Source organism: Pelodiscus sinensis, chromosome 14, assembly GCF_049634645.1.
Source record: "Pelodiscus sinensis isolate JC-2024 chromosome 14, ASM4963464v1, whole genome shotgun sequence".
NCBI classification, from domain to species: domain Eukaryota; kingdom Metazoa; phylum Chordata; order Testudines; family Trionychidae; genus Pelodiscus; species Pelodiscus sinensis.
In genome coordinates this window covers 45,241,063-45,254,085 of record NC_134724.1, presented here as the reverse complement: position 1 = coordinate 45,254,085, position 13,023 = coordinate 45,241,063, and the positions used below count along the sequence as shown (strand labels likewise).

Genomic DNA, 13,023 nt, shown 5'->3' with positions numbered 1-13,023 from the left:
ATTCTGATATCCAGAGAAGAAAAAGCTCTATAAAATAAAAAGCAGTATTATCACCATTTTGCAAACAGGAAAAATCAGAGACAATGTTTGAATGTTTTGCCTCCATTGCACTTTAGGGCACTAGGTAAGGGCCTTGGCCCATGAACTAAAAGCTTGCTGGATGTGTGATGCTGGCCAAATCCCTTAAGCTTTCATTTTCCACTGGGAAAACGAATCTTTGGGACGAAGACTGCCTCTCACTGTATGTTTGCACAATGATTGCTCATAGGGTTGCCAGGTGTCCAGTTTTTGCCTGGACTGTCTGTTATTCGGGTCCCCTGTCTGGTAAAAAAAAATACCCAGAAAATACCGGATATGTGAAATGTCTGGCATTTCCTGTTTCCCTCGGAGGGGACAATTTCCCTCTGCCACGTCTGATGGGGGCGTGAGGAGCACGGGGTCATTTAAAGGCGCAGCACCTCCTTTTTTTCCCCCTCAATAACTTTGCCCCCCCCCTTTTTTTTTGCTCAACAAAATTTTTTCCTGCTTTTTGGGGGGGGGGGGGGGGAGTGGTGGGTTTTTTTGTTAAACCATCTGGCAATGCTAATTGCTCAGGGAGGATAAGTGGACACAATTGTAATACAAATAAACAACAATTTAGCTCATACGTGAGGAGCAGAACTTAATGACTGTAGATGTTTTTGAAAAGAGAAAACAGTACACAAACAAGCAATAATTGGCATTTCCTGACCTGAGTTTTTATCTATGTTGCCTAAACATGTTCTTAACAGAGTTTTTTGTATGGATTTTTTTAACCTAACCATTCATTGTTACACTGTAAAAGGGTGAAAGCCAACACTTTGAAAAGTACAACATCATCCATATTCTGTAGTTATTGTACTCAACTCTGAAACATTAAGACCCACTTTCCTCTTTCTAAAGCACAGCTTAGTCAACTAAATTTTAAAGCTTTATGAAAATACCAGGAAAGGTCTTCCCAATCAGATTTAAAGTTTATGGGAGTTACAGCAGAGTATTCAGAGTGATTGAATTCAAAATGTTTCTACTGGTTTTAAAGTCGTTGTCAGTTTGAGACATATATACCATACATATACTGGGGAATACTAGTTGAGCCAGTACAATCTTTGAAAGCAGTACAAATTTTTAAAATGAAATTGCTACACATGACAGACACACAAAAATGATATAAAATAATATGACTAACACATAACTGGTAAGGGATTCAAAGTTTTACATTACTCTTCCACAAGATTTCAGATTAAAATCAACAGAATTTACATTTCTTTATATATTAAAGGGATTTGAAAGTTAGGAAGTATTTGTTCACTAGAAAAGAAAATGGTAAAAAGAGAAACAAAGCTCTTATCAGTCAGTGTGAACATCAAATTTAGAATCATAGAATCACAGACTCATACCATCATAGAATTGATAGGGACCTTGAGAGATCATCAAATCAAGTTCCCTGCCCTCACAGCAGGATCAAGCTCTTAAATATCTTAATATCTCCAGTGATGGAGATTCCACAACCCGGCTAGGCAATTTATTCCATGTTTAACTACCCTGTCCAACCAAAACATCTCTTGCCCATTTAAGCCCATTGCTTCTTGTCCTATTCTCTGAGGCCAAGGAGAACAATTTTTCTCCTTCTTCTTTGTAACACCCTTTTAGATACTTGAAAACCACTATCATAACCTCTGTCTTCTCTTTTCTAAATTAAACAAGCCCAATTCTTCCAGTCTTCCTTCACAGGTCATGTTTTCTAGACCTTTAATCATCTTTGTTGCTCTTCTCTGGACCGTCTCCAATTTCTTCACATCTTTCTTGAAATGTGGTGCCCAGAACTGGACACAGTACTCCAACTGAGGCCTAATCAGTGCAGAGTAGAGCAAAGAAATGACTTCTCATGTTTTTCTCACAACACTCCTGTTAACGCATCCCAGAATTATGTTTTCTTTTTTTGCATCAGTGTTACACTACTGACTCATAATTAGCTTGTGGTCCACTATGACCCCTAGATCTCTTTCTACACTACTCCTTCCTAGACAATCACTTCCCATTCTGTATGTGTGAAACTGATTGTTCCTTCCTAAGTGGAGCACTTTGCATTTGTCCTTATTAAACTTCATCCTGTTTACCTCAGACCATTTCTTTAGTTTGTCCAGATCATTTTGAATTTTGACCCTATCCTTCAAAGCATTTGTAACCCCTCCCAGCTTGGTATCATCTGCAAACTTAATAATCATACTCTCTATGCCATCATCTAAATCGCTGATGAAGATATTTAACAAAACCAGTCCCAAAACAAACCCCTGTGGAATCCCACTTGTTATGCCCTTCCAGCATGATTATAAACCATTAATAACTACTCTCTGAGTATAGTTATCCAGCCAGTTATTCACCCACCAGTCTCCCTTCCCCCTGCTGAGACCCAGCATCCCTAGCCCACTGCTGCCCTCTCCTGCCTGGACAGACATCCTGCCCCCGGCCTGTTCCTGTCCCTTCCCCCCGGACAGACATCCTGCCCCAAGCCTGCTCCTGGCTCCTTTCCCCTGGCCCGCTCCTGCCCCCTTCCTTGACAGCTTAAAAGCTGGTACTGCCCAGCACCGTCTCCACAGGTGTCAGGGGCAGTGGGGAAACAGCACAAACGTAGACTGAAGCAGTCCCTGCTTGTGCTGGGTCCCGACTGCTGTGCCTCTGCCTTTGAAATGTAGCAAGAGATCCACTGGGGCTCTAGTTATATTTCAATGGCAAAAGCACAACAGGAGAACATGGGGTGAGTGGGGACTCAAGCACCCACCCAGCATGTGTTCTCCACTTCTCTTCTGTCTTTTAAATGTAGTAAACAGGCAGCTCTTACTACATTTAAAAGGCAGGGGCATAGCCAGGATAGCAAGCATCCCACCTTCCCCTTATCGACTAATTGAGTAGTTGATGGAAATTCCATTGAATACTCGATTAGCTGATTAATATAAGTTTAACATCCCTACTCTGTACCTTTACTCATTTCATAAACTGAGAGGTTTCCACGTACTCTTTTTGATTTATGTCCTGCCTTCTAGTTTTATTTGTGGGTGTTTGCGCTTTTGGCATGGCAGACATTTTGAATTGACTTTATTCTTTATGGAGACTAAGAGGATCTTTCTGTGGTTTTTTTTATCTTCACAGAGCCAGTTTAAAAGTTAATGCCTTTTTAATTTTAATCCTGTGGTTAAAAATTCTCTCTCTGCAAAAGTTAAGTTTTGAAAAAGCAGGAGAGCTACTGCAAAACATGCTTCTTCAAACATACCATATGTTCATCTCTCTGCTTACCATAGTTACTCAATCCTTCATGCTGACACATGGCTTTTTTCTTTTTAAATGTAATTTTAATAAATACTGTCTACCTAATGCAACATTTTCTTCTGTGCTTTAAATATTTAGGAAGTCTTAAATAATTCTTTCACTGACAATCGTAGCTTCGGCAAAAAGAAGGGGAATATGTTTATTCAGATAACGGTATAAAGGATCAATCTTTGAATAGTTTCTAATTTTTTATTGTAAAACTGCTCTGCAAATGAATATTTAATATGTTAAGTCATTTTTATTTTTTAAATCAATTAAATATGCTAAAGCTGGATAAATTTCATTTTGAAATATTACTTTTATTGAAAATATGTTTTGCATATTGAAATTACCTTTTTTTTTATATTTGCCCATTAAGCATTTTGAAAGTTATAACTTGTGTAATTTAAAACAACAACATGCATTTATAAAGGGAAATATGATGCTCTTCAGGAACTTATTTCTTCACAAGTTAAAAACTATTTTTATAGTTTTTTTTCCTCCTTAGTATGTCCTTTGCTTGAAAAAAAAAAATTACTGAAATCTTTCTAACTCTGTTATGACAAAGGGGATGCCTGTTTGTTGTAAAATGTTGCTTTCTTACTTAGTGTCATGTTTACATTCAATGTAAATATTTTTTGGTTTCTAATATATAATCTCCTTTGAAGATTTTTAAAGGCTGTTTTTAAAGGCTGAGTAGCTGTTGTAGTTTCTGGAACATTTCTTCTCTGCTGAGCCTCAGATAATGAGGAAAGAGAATTGAAGTAAGGAAAAAAAAGGAATGCCCATTGAAAACTTTTGATTTAGGCAGATCATGGGAATAAATCATAGCTACGAGTAGAATGACAGATGCTTTCAAATACTTCAATATGCATTCTAAGAAGTTACAACAGGACACATTAAATAACACTGGGAAAGGCTGTAGAGAAATAGAAAATTAGCAACAGCAAGTGTCCTTAGCTTTTTTCACCTGTGCCTTAGTGAAGTTTGCTCTCTTTGAGGTTCCACAGTAAGCAGAAAAAGCTGACTTCTCCCTTTCAGTACTGCTGAGGAGTACTGCATGGTAAACTTCATGTCAGCAGGGTAAAGTGGTTCAGAAAAGTGGAAGGAAGGAGGGAGGCCTTGGTGAAGGGTGACCCTTCTGTAACTCTTGCATCTTGAGAATCAGGGATAATGTTCAGGAGTGCTGAATTAGAAGATCTAGTCTGACTTGCTCTTTTAATTCATCTTCTGTGCTGGTTGGCCATCTTATGAGCACTCCGCTGTGGAGTACTGATCTCTTGTAATGCATCAGAATTGAAATATCCCATCCAACAAGTGGGATTTTATTCACTTTATTTATTCACTTCGTTTATTCACTTGAAAGCCAACTAAGTGTAAAAGTTTGGTGGCAGCTGATCATTTTTATGACCGAAAATACTTAGGTAAGACCTTGTCAAACAGGAACTCTTGCCTCTGAAGGCAGAGAATTTGGGGACAGGTTTTTCTAGAAGACACTGGATTCCACCCTCAAATGGTAAAGGAAGAAAAACTCACTGTACAGACAGACAAGCATGAACAGGAGGAAAAATGGTGAGTTAGAACTAGTGAAATGAACATGGGAATGTTTCTGAAAATTGAACAGAAGTTGTTAGCACGGTAAACTTGACAGCAGACACTTTTGGAAAAAAACAGTTGCCTTATTAAATGGGCAGTATGCCATGACATTTCATTTAAAGGAAACAAGATAAAGTTGTATAGTTTTCTCAAGAAAGTTTGTGTGGAGAAAAACATATTTTCTTGCAAACATTTCCATTCATTGGCTGATTAGTTATTTAAATCATACACTTTGCAAATTATTTCAGAGTCAATTGATTTCACTGATATATCTTTGGCAAAGAAAGTTTCATTCAAATAAAACAAGAGTCTGAAACAGAAAAAACAAAATCTAAACACACAAGGATGGAATGGAAATGTACATAGACAAGAGATAAGAATCATCTTTTTTAAAGCAAATAAAATATAATGGCAGTTGGTTGTTATGCTTCTTTACCCCCCCTTGAAGACAAAAAAGAAACCTTCACTAAAAAGAATGAAAACTTCAATTTCCTGTTCAAGCTTGAGTGAGTATGGCATTAAACATTAACAATACATGCCCCTTTCCTCCACTGGGAATTTTCATTGGCAAAATGGTTCAAGAGATCTAGGGCACCAAGATAAACAGCTTCTCCCACTGTAAGGAAACATACCTCAAAGCTTAAGAAATAGAAATAAAAAGAAATTACACTTTCAAAAATGTCACACATTTCTGTTGCTCAGTAAGGCTATATCTGGACTGCAGAGCTTTTCCGGGATACCTCCAGTATCCTGGAAAAGCTCTGCTGCATCCAAGGAACACTGTTTCTGAAAAAGCGGACGTGATCTTTCGGCATCCCTGTATTCCCTTCAGTGAGAGGAATAAGGGATGTGTTGAAAGAGGACTTTTTTCTGAAATTTGGCCCCATGTAGACAGGTCAAATTTCAGAAAAGCCTCTTTTGGAAAAAAAGCAGAAAAAGATATATGCAAATTGCAAAGTGCAATTTGTGTCTTTTTCCAACTTTTCTCTGCAGTCTAGACATAACCTGAGAGGACCAATATATTACCACCACCAAAACAACAAAAATACATGTGTCTGTTTGTACTTTCCTTATCTACACCAGTAAGAACTGACACCAAAACTTGAAAACCAGATAATTTAAAAATATATATATAAAGTCATCTATAGTAAAAATAAAATAAACTATGCAAGTATTAATTTTTAAAATATGGAGGGAAGAATATTTTCTGGAATCTGTTTTTGAACTGAACAAAGCCAAACTCAGAAAAAATGTTTTAATATTAAGATATAGAAAAACAGAAGTTTACTAGACACACTGTTGGACTACTATGTAACACTTAACCCCTCCTCTTTATCCTTTTTCCTGTTTTAACCTATTGCTTCCAGTTTAAAGTACCAATGGTTAAAATTCTGCACGTTCCCTTGATTTGAACCAGATCCAATTCTAATTTTACACACATGCTACATTTCTCCCTACTGCCTCCAGCTTCTTTCTAAAGTCCTAAATGATAGGAATTGAATCCACACTTTCTAGCCCTGTGATATGAAAACTCACCTTAAGAAACCACAGCTTACTTAGACAGCAACTGTACCCAAAGTCATGTCTGATTCACCCCTTTGCAAGATTCTTCAGAACAATACTATTCCAAACTCTAGTAAAATCTTTTCAATACTCAACATGGACAACATAAGACACTTTTGTTTCAATAGCAGGGCCTAAGAGATCTGCTAAAATGGTTTCAGTCTTTCCTGAGGAGTCACAGTCAACAAGCTGTAATAGGAAATTGTACTTTCATTACTAGACCTCTCATGTGGAGTGTCCCACAGGGATCAATTCTCTCTCCAGTCCTATTTAACACCCACGTAAACTGGTCAGATAACAGGGACTCAAGCATAAGGATTGGTCCCGCTTTGGGCAGGGGGCTGGATTCGATGACCTCCTGAGGTCTCTTCCAACCCTATGATTCTATGATTAGCAATACACAAATGAGCTACAGTTCCATCTATCCTTATGACTGAACTACTACCTGAAAATGGCCCAGTGTTTGAATGAGATCAGCTCATGGATGAATAAGAACTGGCTGAACCAGAACGAGACAAAGATGATATTGGAGCAACAGTCTCCTCTGAGTAAATCTACTCACCCCACAATTGGATAATTCAGACTGTAGCTTAGGAGTGCTCCTGAATTCCTCACTGATAGTGAGATCTCTCATAGCCAAGGGAAGACTGTACAAAGCACTGTTAAGAGACTGCATCCAAACAATGGCCTGGCCACACGTATTCATACCCTCATTAACTCTCAGCTAGACTACAACAGTATAACATATCTGGTGGCACTTACAAAATTCCAGTTAGTACAGAACATTAATACATCTCTTGAGCAACACTGACTACAGTAAGTACACCAAACTGTCCTCTGACCCTTATTCTACCTTCCTATATAGACTATCAAATCAAGTTGAAGGTCTCAGTCTTTATTTCAAGGCACTCAATGACCTAGCTCTATAGTGTCTAGAACAGGGGTGGGGAACCTTTTCTGAGAGTCAGCAGCCCCCAACTCAAAAAAATCAGTCAGGGGCCACACACAAGTGAGAAACAAACAAAAAACCCAAAGCTTCATTGACAAGGCCCTGACTGAGAAGGAAGAAGACACTCCCCACATTCTCCTTGCACACCAGAACCTAGGGCAGGGATGGGAAAGAGCCTGTCAGCAGGCCAGATCCGGTCCGCTTAGCTCTTTTATCCAGCCTGTGCAGCAGTTCCTGCCCCTGCCCTCTAACGTGTTGCCTGGAAGCCGGGACACACAAGCCCTTTCAACTACTTCTATTTAAAGGCCTCATGCCTTCCCCGTGGCTGCCATTTTAGCATGAGCCCTTTAAATAGAAGCAGTTGAAAGGGCTCTTGCATCCCCCGCTCCTGGGCAACATGCTAGCAGTGAGGCCGGGAGTAGCAAGCCCTTTAAATAGCAGGAGCTGAAAGGGCTCGCAGGTCCTGCCCCCCGCTAAGGTGATGCCTGGGAGCCACAGGGGAGGCGCAATCCTTTTAAACTCTTTCTATGTAAAGGCCTCACCCCTTCCGCCCAAGGCCTGAGAACACTTCAGAAAGTATTGCCCACCCCTGGCCTACGGGGCCCAGGCTATTAGATTTTGTGTGCTCCATCCCCACAGGGAGATGCCGGGGTGGGGGGGCTGGAGTGCCAGCATGGGCTCCTCAGTACTGGTGGAAGCCCCAACCCTCGGGGGCCAGATCTATTCAAGCTGGGGGCCGCATCCCCATCCCAATCTAGAAGTTTGACTAAAGCTCTGTGGTGCAGCCCACGGTTCATAATTTTGCTCCCCTGATACATGGGACCATTCTATAACTCTAGGCTGCATATTTTGTAGTTTCTGCAGGCTGAGCACATTGGATCCACCAGGGGCACTTTACATTCCTCATTTCTCCCCCACAAGGTACTTCGGTGCCACCTCTCATCTCTCTCTATTTCAGAGACTCCCTGAAACTCCCCCCCCCCCCACCCATTTCTCCTCTCCCACGGTTCTCCAGGAAAACATCTATCACTCATTAAGGGACCATGTGGGAGACAGGGCTTCCCTCCTCAGACCACTGTTCCCCATTCTTTCTGCCAAGGCAGTGGCTCAGTGCACCTCTTCCCCAATTCCTTCCCTCTCTCCCATGGCAAGGCCTCTATAGGTATGTCCACACTTCAAAGAAAAACCAACACTTGGACTATACCAGTTAACTCAGGCTCACAGGTCTCCAGCTCAAGGATCTCAGGCTGTAGGGCTATTTTACTGCTTTGTAGACTTCTGGATTCAGACTTTGCAGGGTGGGAAGTTCCCAGGACTCAGGCTGAAGTGCAAGCCTGGAAATCTATACAGCAGTGAAACAGTCCCTTTGCCCAACCCCTGTAGTCAGCTAGCACAGGCCAGCTGTAGGTTTTTCTCTGCTGTTTAGACACACCCCGTGGCAATCCTCATTTCTCCCTCTCCAATTCCGTTCCCCACATCACAAATCCCCATTTTCTTCAGTCCCCACTTCTCCCCCCACCCTATTCTCCATCCTAAACTACCACTTTCTCCTTCTCATCCTGGGTCCCAGCTTCCTCACCCACCTACCCAGTTCTTCCCCCTCGGTCCCCAATTCCATTATCATCACCACTCTACCTTCCCAGCCCCTTGTGGGTTACTGCTTTGTCATCCCTCATCCACTCACTTCCCATTCTCTGGGCCCCAGCTTCCCTACCACAGTGCCTCAGTCTTCCCTGGGTCCCTGCTTCTGCCACTTCCAATCCCACCACCAGCAGGACTCTGCTTTCATTATCGCTACTTCCTCATCCCTCCAGTCCCTGCTGCTTTCTCTCCATGCCCCCCTTTTCCTCCAGTGCCCATTTCTCAACATCAGTCCACTTCCCCTGACCCTGGATCCTCACTTCCTCCTTACAAATCTTCCTTGTAAGACCATCTGATTTATGTTAGAATTCAAGATACTGACAAATCTCCCTCTGCAGAGAGTTAAACTACTACCTCTGACATTGATCAGTAGCTGCAGAAGCAAATGAGGGATTCCTCTGCTTGCAGCACCAAGTAGTCTGTAGATTCAATTTTCCATGAATCAGGCTTCTTCACTGGCCCAGCGTGCTCTAAAAATCAACAGACGTATGCTCATTGATGCCTATAACATTTGCTGAAATTCTAGAATGGAACAGAAGTGGTATTCCAAAGTTCTCATGTTGCAGACAGAGAAATTTTAGCGAGCCTTCATTTTGCACAGCTATTAAGGGCACAGATTTGTGTGCAGGAAATTTCCTGGGGGCTGGCCCAAGACTGTGGAATGGACTTCCATAGCAACAAAGACTACCATAAACCTCAGCACTTTCCTTTCTAATGCAAAGGTACATTTCTTAGGGTGTGTCTAAACTACAGAGTTTTGTCGACAAAAGTGGACTTTTGTCGACAAAACTATACCTGCGTCTACACTACCACTGAGTTCTGTCGACATAACGTTGACGCTGGTAAATCTCATTTTACGAGGCATAACGCCTTCTGTCGACAGAGTTCTGTCGACAGAAGGTGTTATTGCATCTAGGGTTGTGTCTAGACTACAGGGTTTTGTCGACAAAGCAGCTTGCTTTGTCGACAGAACTGAATGTAGTCTAGATGCTCTTTGTCAACAGAAGCTTTGTTGACAGTATCTGTCGACAAAATTTCTGTCGACAAAACCCTGTAGTCTAGACGTACCCTTAGTCTTCTCAAGGATACCCATCAGTACCACTACAAACGTCTATGCTCACTTGTGTAAACTCCTCTACAGAGTACTGCAGAGTTCTGGTCTATGAGGTCCACTGGTGATGCCACTGGTAATTGCTAGAAGAGTTTGTTGGTGGAGTTTTTACATGGCTAGTGGGGTCTTTAATATTTTGGCTACTCCATGGTCTAAACCCATCTAAAATGGCTTTCTGCTTCAAATTTTATATGTGTTGTGAGCAGAGAGAGGAGAATCATTTGACTCAGTTTAAGATATGCTAAATTAAACCTTTTGGAACACAAGAGTTAGTAAAATAAAAGTACAAATTTTCCAAAGCATATAATGCCCAATATATATGTGTCATGAACAGGAGGATTGCTGACCAGTACCCAGTGACTAAGGGGTTAACTCGGGTACCTAACAAAGGTATTGATCAGGGGGCCGGGAAAAACAATCGAGATAGCAAGCTGAAATTTGAATTGGATATTGGTTCCCTACCTGCTTTCTTTGTGTGGGAGAGTTAAACCAGGAGTTGAGATACACAGAATGATTTAAACCCAGGCAGGACCATCATGCCCCAACAGAATTCAGGGCATCGGAGCGGACTGAACAAATTGAAAATCAGAAGTAAGTAACAGGAAAATGTAAATCCAGTTGTGTTCAGGGTAATTTCTCTTTATTTTGTGGTTTGGTTTGAACTGCTCTGTGTGATTCTATGCCTCCCCTCCCCCTTTACCATCTAAGCCTTATGCCAGGTTTTTTTCTCGGTTTTAATTCTGTTTCCTCAGTTGATCTGTAACATCTAGCAACCAAGTATGCTTTATTGAGTTTATCTTTTGTTTTCTAATAAAAATCACTTATTTTAAGGTGATAATTTGATTCTTGTGTCCTGGAAGGTCTGTCTGTGTCAGCTACCAGAGACTGCAGCTTGTTTTTCTCTTTTCTTTTTTGCAAACTCTTTCAGGGCAAAAGAGCTCGGGATACTCTGGGGGTGATTTCAAGTGTTCATCCCTGGTTCTAGGGATAAAAGCACTTGGTGGTGGCAGCAAATTCCCCAAAATCTGTGTATTGCGATTCTAGGGGGGGCGTTTTTGCCTGTAGAGGCAAGGTTTTGAAGCTCCCTTGCAGGCCCCCACCTTCTGCATTCAAAGTGCCAGAATGGAGAACAGCCCTGACAACACGTTGAAAAGAAAATTCCATGTGTGCATAACGTCAACTTATGTGTGCAAAAGCCTGCATATACTTTCAAAAGTTTGGACTTAGATGTGAGTTAGGGATGTGAGTAGTCGACTAATCGACTAACTGATAAGCCTAGCCTTATCTGTTAGTCAACTTAACTACTTGCTTTCCCTCCCCGCTTTCTGCCTCTATTAGCGACAGCAGCATGGGGGACAGGAGCGAAGGGAGGCTGCTGCGAAGCAGCCTTTGCCCACAGTGGGCCCAGTCTGGCTGTGGGCAGAGGCTACTCTGGCAGCAGGCTCATTCCACAGGATTCCCAGCTCTCCACTGGGAGCTGCTGGACCTGACAAGCCGAGACTGAGCAAACCCAGCTCAGTCCCGGCTTGCGTTGGGTCCGGGTGCTACCCCCACTCTGGTTCTGCATTTTAATTGTAGTAACAGCCAGGTGGGCAGGCAATCCAGCTTTCTACATTTAAACTGCAGAGCCACAGCAGGAGTAGCTCCTGGACCCAGCATAAGTCTGGACTAAGTACCCTCCCTTATCGACTAATTGTGCAGTCAATAAAAAAGTCGGTCATTTTATCAATTACACGATTAGCCAGTTACCTGCCTCTTAACATCCTTAATGTGAGTCATGGGCCAGATTATGCCTGGATGGTCCAGGGTGCACAGACATGAGAAGCCTTATATTTTCATGTAACAGCCAGATACAATTGTAGTCTCTGTGCATCACTGAATAAAAGACTGATTCCCTTAACTTGCATTCTCTGGGGTGGAAGACCAACCAAAAGGGCATGGAGGAAGTTGGGCTATGACTCTGTCCTCTATGAACCAGCTGCTCCATGCCCCTGAAAATTCTCTCAGAGATCCCCCTCGGGCTGTGCAAGAAAAACTGCAGCACCTAAAAGCAAATGGTAACTTTGACAACACTCATGAAAATTGGTTTTCAAAAAACCTCTGAAGATAGGACCTGTAGTTCTGAACCTGACAGCAGCAGATGACACCAGATTCTTAGTCGAAATGTCAAGAATACTCCCAGCATACATGTCATTGACATTCTCTCCCACAACAGAAGTTTCCAATGGACATAAGAGACGGAGTTAACAAAAAAGAAAACACAAACCAATCCATTTCAACCTATACACAAACTTATGCTTTTTACCCTGTCCTGCAACTACACATACACAGATGACATTTGTTTAAGGCAGCATTCAAGTATGACCATTTCCAAAACTTGAAGATGCCTTAAATGCTGATTTGATTGAGATGGCTGAATACTACAGTCAGTGGCATTTACAACCAAGCATGATCAAGACAGTTTTGCATGTATTTCTTTTTTTTACAGGGACAGAGAAGATCAAGAATTGATTACCCTTCTTAATAGATATCACTTGAAACACGAATCCCATATACTCCACTGCCTCACTAGACAGATCTCTCACATAGCTTGGAAAACTGTGATTGAGCTGAGCAGAAGTTACAATCCTTTAAGCAAACAGGCTGGCACTTCACAGGATGCTAATGCTCAAAATCTATGAGCATCCAGTAACCTCTGTTACTCTGCAGTAGAAGATTGTGTTCTGGTCAGGCTCCATTTGTTTCGTTGGTTGGCTGACACACTGCAGTCAACAACAGGCACCAGAACTGGGATAATCTGACCCACAACGGTACTGTGGTTCCCCATGTTAAACATCACTCC

At 41.7% G+C, this 13,023-nt stretch overlaps 1 protein-coding gene across 3 annotated transcripts in view; it reads right to left on the bottom strand.

The window, feature by feature from the left end:
* The window catches only part of LRRC49 (leucine rich repeat containing 49), a 128,972-nt gene that overhangs the window by 43,739 nt on the left and 72,210 nt on the right, over positions 1-13,023 (bottom strand). The gene's annotated exons all lie outside the window — the stretch shown is intronic.